This window comes from Pteropus medius, unplaced genomic scaffold, assembly GCF_902729225.1.
Source record: "Pteropus medius unplaced genomic scaffold, Ma_sr-lr_union100, whole genome shotgun sequence".
In the NCBI taxonomy this organism is placed as follows: domain Eukaryota; kingdom Metazoa; phylum Chordata; class Mammalia; order Chiroptera; family Pteropodidae; genus Pteropus; species Pteropus medius.
In genome coordinates this window covers 1393771-1403253 of record NW_024342466.1, presented here as the reverse complement: position 1 = coordinate 1403253, position 9483 = coordinate 1393771, and the positions used below count along the sequence as shown (strand labels likewise).

The 9483-nt window shown below is 58.4% G+C and overlaps 1 protein-coding gene and 1 pseudogene across 9 annotated transcripts in view; both read right to left on the bottom strand.

Annotated features, from left to right (window-relative positions):
- Positions 1-9483, bottom strand: part of LOC120600635 (arf-GAP with GTPase, ANK repeat and PH domain-containing protein 1) — a 317727-nt gene that overhangs the window by 109728 nt on the left and 198516 nt on the right. The window lies entirely within an intron of this gene.
- On the bottom strand, positions 2736-2857 carry LOC120601798 (uncharacterized; annotated as a pseudogene).

Below are 9483 nucleotides of genomic sequence, written 5' to 3'. Positions count from 1 at the left end.
GTTGCCATTTTAAATAGCTGGTCAGGGCAGGTCTCACCGAGGAGGTGACGAGCTGAGGCTTGAAGGTGGTAAAGGAGGTGGATAACCGGGGAGGAGCAGACACTCAGCACGCGGCCCCGAGACGGGAGCATGTCTGCTGCGTTCCAGGAAGAGAGAGGCGAGCGGCTGGGGCCGGTGAGGAGGGAGAGATGTGCAGGAAACGGCACCGGACAGGGGAGGGGTCCTCAGGGGTCCGGGGACCACTGGGAGGGCCCTGGCTTCCGCCGGGCGGGAAATGGCTTCGGCAGAAGGGCGACGTCATTTCAGATAGAGATACCCGACATCACACTGCGTTTCACATGCTTCCACGTTGTGAAGCTCCAGAGAACTATCACGTACTGAGAAATGCGAAAATACGCATCTTAAGGCATCTTTTCAGATGCCCACACGGTCCCAGACGTGCCCGCGGATGCAGCTTCCTAGACACCGAGGCAGAGGCCCAGCCTATGGGGGGCCCCCCTTCCCCCGAGTGCCCAGCGCCGGCAGAAAAGGCCTCTGGGAGCCCCGTGGCAGGGGTGGGGTGAGGAGCCACCCCAAAATGCCCGCAGGAGAACCTGGGCAGTGCACCAGGCTGTGTAAACGGGCTCCACGCCTTGGGGTGGACAGCTGCTCGCAAAATGCCGCTGAAACTGTCAGCCATTTTAAGGAACCGTGGGAGCTGGGACAGCGGGGGTCTCAGGAGCTCCCTTCCCCCCAAAACCGGCCCCTTCCATCTCCACCAGACCCCACCCGCCCAGGACACTCGTCCGGTAAGCCTCTCGGGTAACTTCACGAGGCGCAGCGAGCCGTCCAGTCCCCTCCCAGCTGGATCCGGGTGGGAGATGCTCTAAGGTGACCGTTCACTCAGAGCCACCACTGTTTGCGCTCCCTCCCCGACCGGCCGCCTGCGCTCCACTTCAGCCACACGCACCCTCGCCCGGTCCTTACTGCCACCCCCACCCTCCCCCTGCCACGACCGAGCGGCCAGGTCCAGGAGCAGGCCCCTCTCCTCCCAAATGCTCCCCTTTGACGCTGTCCTGCTTTTACAATGCTAACCTCCTAAAAGTAGTGTTTCTTACGTACATTTAAAAAATACCAGATCCCACTGACTATCAGGTAAGCTGCAGACACCCCAGAACGAAAGGCGGGTCTAATTAATATCCGCGCACGATTTCAGAGGGTTCAGAAGCTGCCCGATGCTGCCAAGGGGGTCTAGAGACCCCAAGATCGTTAGCTGGTCCTGGAGCAACGCTTTTACGTGTTATTTCATACGCAAACCTTATAATGAATGATTTTGTTCATTTCAAACACTTCCTGCCCAGGTCCCCAAAGTCTTCGCTGTCCTCATCCTCTCTGCCAGTTACGAGTTTAGGACCCAGGCCAGGGACGGCGACAGGCCACGGGAAGACGACGTTCACGTGCTCTCAGCGAGCTGAGCGGCCCCCGGAGGCAGAGGAGGACGGGCCTCCGCTACAGGCGGCCACTGTTTCCACCCTCCTCTCCACCCCTGGGCACCCCCTCAGGTCAACGCGCCACGTTCGCCCCCAGCTACGAGTCCTCCTGTCACTCCGTAGCTGTACTGCTCTCTCCCGGACTAACGTTTCTCATCTCCGACTTCCGATGCTGACGCCGGGGCCTGCCGCACGCGGGGGTCGTGATCCGGACCCAGCTGGCAGGCCCGTCCCCCAGGGCGGCTACCGGGGCTCACTTCCCCGGAGTGCGCTGGACAGTGCCGAGCACACGGTGGCTGCCCCATCGAGACAAAAAGCACCCCGGGTGCCGTCTGTCTCATGGTCCTTCTCAAGGTGTGTGCACATCTTTCTCAGATGCTCAGACCACACGCCTGCAGCACAGTCCACGCGTGTGGCGGCTCCATTTCCGGCCTGCTCTTTCCGACTGTCCGTGTCCTGACACCACGTCTCTTGAATGCGGTGGCTCTGTCAGCAGTGCCCACCCCTGGGCTACGGGACCAGCACAGGTTGGTGGCCTGTCAGGAAGCGGGCCGTCCAGCGCCGGCATCACTGCCTCGGCTCCAACTCAGATCCTCAGGCGCTAGATTCTCAGGAGCACTGGTCCCTGGTGCCACGAAGGGTGGGGACGGCCGCTCTAAGTCATCTTCAGATGCTTCAACCCACAACTGGAGCCTTTGAATGACCACGGAACGAGGTCATGCTGTCTGCATCCAGCTCATACACCTTTGAACTTGCCCATAAGGAAACTATGGGACAATCTTGACAAACGCTTTGCCGAGGGGCAGATGGGTGCCCGACTGAGATTCTGAACACTTTAAGTGACAAAAGGAAACGCGTTTAATAGTTTTTCTCCTTAATGAACTATCTCTGTCCAGTTAAACCACCCTCTTCTTTTCCAGAAGCATCGTCAACATCCTAACGCAGAACCCTCCCTGGGGCTGGCTGGTCTCACTGCTGCGGGGCTCGGAACTGACCCTTCTGCAAACCAAAGTGACGTGTGTCTGTTCTCGGCACCCTGTCCCTTCCCGCTGCAGACAACTTTTCACCAAGTGATTGATAGGGACACGGCCATCCTATTTCCAAGTTTCCCGAACACCTTGGAATATTTGTAACCCAGGGAGAGGTCCCTGACTCACTCGAGCAAGTAGCTAAGTGGCCATCTTCTTTTATTTTTATGGCAAGGCAACCCTTGGTTGACCTCACAGATTGCAAGGACCTTGTCAGCTTACGATCCCTTATTTTTTATGCCCACAGCACCTGGTCTTCCTAGGTGGTCTCCCATCCAAGTACTAACCAGGCCCGACCCTGCTTATTAGCTTCCAAGATCAGACAGGATGGGGCGTGTTCAGGGTGGCATGGCCGTAGACCTAAGTGGCAATCTTGAGAAGGAAATACTCGGAGATGGTGACATCTATCGTGCCCTACGGGACCATCAGAAACGATCCCGTCAGCATCCTTGACGGCCCGCTTTGCTGGGGTGTCCTTCGCCACCAGTGCACCTACCCCGTGTGGCTCTGCATGTCCACCCATCCGCTGGCTCGCTGCTGGGAACCCCGGCCCAGGGGCACAGGCAGAGTCTGGGGACGTTCTGGTTATCCACCGGAGCGGTGGAGGGGCCCCTGGCATCGCGCGGGCAGAAGCCTGAGACGCAGAAAAACATTCTGCAGCACACAGGACAGCACTGCCACCAAGCCTCGTCGGTGTCGCAAGTCAGGAGCGCGACACCTGCAGGGTCGGAGCTGCCCGCTGTCCTCGCCTCAGGCCCCCCCACAACTGGGGGCACGGTCTGGGGGTGTGAACCTCACCCCAGCAGCCTTCACAGAGCACTGGCGGCCCCTGGCGCCAACCTGCCCTCTCCTTCGCGGGCGCGACCCCAGGTGAGGGTACCGTCAATCTCCGCCCCACCCAGGCACCCCACTGGTCCTCAGGGGCTGTGTGTGGGCCACTCGGCCCCTCTGAAGCGATGGGCTCGAGGCCCTCTCTCACGGGCCCGACAGAGGCCACCAGCAGCAGGAACCAGCTTCGCTGGGTCTGTGACCCCCCGCGCTCCGCCACCCGGCTCGCCGACGGCAGGTCCTCGTGCCTGACCTCAGGCCTGGCTGGGAGGAAACAGCGAGCCATCCTGCCGGCATCCTCCGCGTTTATGACCCCAAGTTCCTGCGGCGGGTGGGGGAACCGACCCCCGGTTGACCTTCACCTACCACATCCCTGGACTAAATCCATACCCCACTCGCCTCAAACACCCCCCACCCCCACCCCTCCAGGAGACCCCGTTTCTCACGCTGCCGAAGACCGGAAAACAACGAAAGCGGGAATCAGAACACAGTACCTGCTCTTCCTGCCCCTGCTGCCCTGTCCCCAAGGACTCTGGGCTCCTCCACCCCCAGCCCGCTCCCCCTTGATCCCGCCCTTCTGGCTCGTGCAGCGAGCTTGGGGCCAGCACCGCCCCCTCTGCAGCCTCCATCGAAGGTGCTGTGTTTTCACCCGTTTTTAACCAACACCCCTTGACTCCGTCTGCTTTCTGCTCCTCTTTAAGGCCAAGGTCCCCAGAGCGTCCCCCTCCTTACCCTGTGCCTGGTCACGGCTGTCCACACCTAACCCCGCTCCAGTCCCTGCGGCCTGAGCCCTGAAATCTGATGCCAAGTTTCTCGCTGGAGGAAGGACAACGAGCGGCACGGTGACCACTCGGTGTCAGGCATTCACGGTGGACAGGCTAAGGGGGGTGGCATCCGAGCAGCTGAGGGAGCAGATGCTCCAGGTGGGGTGGGTGGGGACAGGCAGCTGCCAGGGGAGGCTCCACGTGCCAGGTGGCCCGTCCGTGAGGCCTGGCCTGGGCCAGGAGCACCAGCTACAGCCACCGCCCAGAGAAGGTAATGGCGGAGGAAGTCAGGACAGAGGTGATGGAGGGAGGGGCAGGGCCATTGGCCTGGGAGGTGGCAGGCGTCTGGCAGGGAGGGGGCCTGGGGCTCACGCAGAGACAGCCGCGGGTTCTAGCGAACGACAGGTGCGGGGCCGGTGCTGGGATCGCGCCCCGGCTTCCAGGCCTCGGGAGCTCCCTTCCAAGAGCAGGAGCCTCGCCCCCGGGCGAACGTGTGAGCGGTCCGCGAGGCCCACGCCGGCCTGTGGACGCCTCCTGCCCCACGAGGTCTCCCGCCAAGCGCAGAGGCCGCCAATGCCCATCCCGAGACGCTGCAGACAGCTCCGGCCTCGCCTCGGCCCTGGGGCCCGCGCCCCGACCGCCTGCAGATGATGCGTTTCGTTTTCTATCAATGACTGTGCAGGACGGAAACCGCTACATACAGGAGGGGAGAGGCGTTGGGGGGTGGGGGGCTGGGGTGCGGGTAGGGGTGGGGGAAGGCGGGCCGGAGCGAACAGCAAGCGCCTCATCACAGCCCCCGACGCGGCTCTGGCGGGGACGCGGAGGCCGAGCGCACGGTGCCGGGCCGAGGGGCCAGGGCGCCGCCATCCGGGGTGCTCGCCGTCAGCCATTCATTCTTTCCAATCGGGCATCAATGTTCAACGCGCACCCCCCAAAAATATGTAACCCGAGCAATAATGATAACAATCTGCAGTGTCTCTGAGCGCCGGCACGTGACGTATGAGTCAAAGCAGCGGTTTCGCTCCTCACTTGGGGAGCTGACAGGCATGACTGCAAAGGGATAAAATAACACTCCGCGCGCATAAATATCCAGCAGCCCGCGCCGGACTGATGGGCCAGGAATGGATTCTCAGCTATCATTCCGGCAGACAGGCCCAAGGACACTCATAACTTACTTTACAATCATTTAGTTTCAGCTCAAGTGGAAAACGTGACAACTTATCTCTGCTGACAAGATGCCATATCGAACCTTACAATTAACTCTCCTCCGATTATCTGCCCAGGCGATCATTAGCTGGGCCGTTTTTGATGAACTGTTGCAGGGAGCTTGCCTCACTGAGCGCCGACCCTGCCAGGTGTGTGGATCGGTTTCTGATACCCCAGCGGACACGCGAACAGCCTGGGCCCCGTGCGTGTGGCCCCCAAGTGTCTGGAAATGTGTCCGCCTTGTGCGGGAGCTGTCCTCCTTCCCGCACTGTCCCTGCCACGGTTACGTCCGCAAACTATGCTATCGACGCATCTCCGGACGCGCCTCCCCCACCCCCAGCACGGGCAGACGTCCGGCCCTTCCCCAGACCCGCGGTCTGGGTCTCGGGGGGCCATGGGCCCTCTGGGAGGACACCTGCCCCGGCCCTTCCACAGCGGGCTTGATTCGGAGAGGGGACACCAAGAATTTGCCGCAGGGAGCTGCCCACACGGTCTGGAGGAGCACTAAGAGGTCCCGAGGGCTGGCTGACTGTGAATTTCCTATATGTTGATTAAAGACACAAAATGCTTTACAATGCACGTTCACAAGCAGTGTGCTCCTCTCTGGGAAAAAAGCAAAGGAAAATGGACCAGGATGGTGTGTGCACATCAGCTCTCCTCTCTCGTTTCGCATGTACCCTAACTTACTCGTTTGTCAGTATTAAGAACAACATATTACCAAAAAACAAGCAAAAAAAAATCTTTTTTTTTTCCTGGTATTAAAAGAATTCAAGATGATCAAAGATAGGGCTGTTTGTCAGTGCTGGGCGGGGGCGGGGGCTGGGTTGAGGGCTAAGACCTAAAAACTCCAGACGAAGTCGATGCCGGCGCCAGCAAATTAAAACGCGCTTCCTCTGAGACCAGGCCAACAACACAAAGCTCATTTGGGTCTTTAACACGGGCTCTGTTCCTTCTGAAGCTCGGAGGGCCGTGCAGGCCGGTAAATAAAGGACAGGCCACCTCTGCCATCCAAGGAAATCGCAACATCCGGCCTCCGTTAGAAGGTGAGCGTGAAGTGAAGTTCAAAACCTCGCCCCTTCCCACAGCCCTTTTGACGGCAGCTTTCAGCAGGAGGAGGCTGACTTGAATCCCCATCTGTGAAGATGTTTCAGAGCCGGGCGCGTTGCCGGCCTCCCTTTGCCGCTCACGGCCCTCACGCAGAGGTACACGGTGTCAAAGGGGCAGCGGGGACACCACGGGGGGTGAAGGAAGATGACAGGTGTCGGGGTAAAGGAAGAGACAACACAGTGTTGGACTGAGTTACAATGGTGGGGAGGAAAGCGGAACGGGGAGGGGTGGGGGTGGAGAGAGAACCTGGGGAGAAGCGTTTCTTCCCTGGGACCTTCTGATTATTCCAAGGTGGCTCTGTGGGTGCAGCTGTGAAGCGGGGACTTTAGGAAACAGGATCTTCGTGTCCGTTTCCAGCCCTTGCTGAAATATGTCTCATAAAGACTTAAGAAGGAACCAGCACGGATGCTGATCGCTAATTAGGGTTTCTTTCTGAAGCCATAAGAACATCCTACAGCGGACTATGGCAATGGTGACACATATCCTGAATGCACCGAAAAACTACTGAGCTGCGCGCTTTAAATAGGTGAAGTGAATGTTCTTTGAGTTCTAGCTAAATAAAACTGTTTTTTTAAAGAAACGAATTAAGGAGTGGTCATCGTGTTAAACACTACAAAGCGATCAAAGATGACGACGAAGCCAGCGGGGCGGTTTACTGACATGTCAGGGCAGAGGGGCAGGGGGCCGGGGGACACGCAGAAGCTCGAGCTGAAGGCCATTCACGAGACCTGGGCCACAAAGCTGAGTTTGAGAGGTGACTGCTGTGGCTGCCTGGGCCTCCCGCCACCTGCCAGGATCCGGCCCTATGCCTCAGACCAACGGCGGGCCCTGGAATCTTCCGTCTCCCCCGGCTCCTCCCCACCCGACAGGACAGAGCACACGCCCGTGTCCCTCTCAGGGCCCTGCATGTCCGCCTTCCCCCCAGTCACCCGCCTCTGCCCTCTCGCCTCTCGGGGCACCCCGTTTCCTTCGCCCCCAGCACCCTCTCGTCGCCTCTCCCTTCTCACCCACTGTGGCATCCACTCCCTGGTCCCCTGAGTTTTTCTCACACCTGGTGGCCAGCTTGCACCCCATACCATCACCTATCTGCTTTGGAAGTCAGCGTGGGGACACGCCAGGAAGCGACATGTAAGGGAACGCGACTCAGCGATTATATTTAAGGGTCGAAAATAAAACTGTTCTCTAGCTGAATTTTGGCTGAATGCAAGCTGCTCACAGCTTAGGTTAACCTGGTGGACGCCGAACACGGCGACAGCATCCTGAGCGGCTCCGCCAGGTGGGAATGAAACCAGGGCCAGAGGTCCCCGCGCCTCTCCTGGTCACATGATCAGCCACAGCCACCTCTCAAGTTTGGTGCTTACGGCTGCTAAATTACAGAGACTGTTTCATGCGGGCGGCTTCACCAGCCGAGCGGGCTGGGGAAGAGACTGAGTATTTCTAGAAAACTCAATTAAACAGAGACGTTAATTAGAGATATGATCTCTCTCTGATGGCGTAAGGCACCTGGCTTTAGAAACATGTTTCCAGTACAAGTCACACCGAGTCCAATTACCTACTGCTGCGGCTTTGGTCCTGCCGAGGCCCCCGAGGGCCCTGTCCAGGGTCCTGACTGTGTTAGGCGAGCTCAAACCCAGCTGTGTTAGGGGAGCTCAAACCCAGCTCACAGGCACCCCACCTGTTTCCAGTGCACAATTCTGCTCATGCTGCATAAACGCCCAATGGGGCCGCTTCTTCCCAGCGCACCCCTGTCCTTAGCGATGTCGTGTAGTTTCAAAAAGAGGAGCGATGGCGTCCCCAGGTTTCGGAAAGCCTGATGCGCACAAACCCAGACCAAAAAACCTTTGGTTTTGAACTGTCATCCCACTGATTGAGGGTTACATGTCACAAAGGTAAACCATCAATTCATTTTTTTTTTACATCCTAAACAGTACAGTGTGCCTTAGTTTGCTTAATTATCTCCCTACTGCTTACACAGACTTCAAATTTTTGACCATAAATCAATACCTTTGTATCTATTTTTACAATCTGGAATTATTAAATTAGGACAACATTCAAAGTATGCGTCCTGGAAAACAAGTATTTGGGGGGGCTCTGGATACACGCTGCCAAGTGGCTTATGGAGGATCTGAGCTTCTCCTGCAGCAGTGCACGAGGGCCTCCAAACCATCCAGTCCCCGAAGCCTGGGGACCGTCTGCAGGCTGGCTTCCATCTCAGCTCCTACTGAAGAAGGCACCGTGCTCAGCGTGGCCACGTCGAGTGGCGTGAGCAGGCTGCACAGCGAGGCAGGGAGAGGAGGCCCCAAGGGCTCCCACGGAGAGGGACGGCACGGCGGTGGAACCAGAAGGGCCGTTCGACATCCCAGCCCGGCCACCCCGCGAAGTGACTCTGGGTCGTTCACCTTTTTTAGCCTCAACTTCTTCACCGGTAAAATGGGCAGAGCAGCCCCCTCCACCTGCTCTCGCCCACACCCAGACACGCTCTCCTTGCCACCTGGGTCGGCGGATGCCGCCCTGGGCCACGCTATCCGTCCTTCCTGTCACGCCCGTACCACGCCGAGGAGGGGCGTGGTACGGGCGTGACAGGGCTACCCCGTCCTTCTGCCATGTGCCCCTCGGTGCTGGACGACTGCCCGGCCGATGGACAGACACAGCCACTGACCAGTGTCGGCCTGCTAACTACAGAAGTGGACTCAACACAGTGCCCGTCCTGTCCTGCACGCTTCTGTTTGAGTGAGGAGATGCACACGCACGCGTGAACTCGCACACCCACATACCCATCCACGTTACAGGGGTGACGGGAAGTGCTGGGGCCAAGAATGGAGCCCAGAGGGCGATGGGGCATCTAGGTGGGCTGGGGCATCACTGCCGGCTTTTGGCCTCCTTTAAGCCTGAAAACCACGCAGCTACGAAAGTAAAGAGCAATCGAGGTTTTTAAACCAAGAATCATCCAAGCGAGTCTACACAAAACACTCTCAATGCAGAACTGCAAACAAAACGTACTGATACAAAAGATTCTGAATTTAGAGGAAAACGTTTTGATAACTTAGGAACGATCTTGGGAAATTTAGATGTGCCACTATT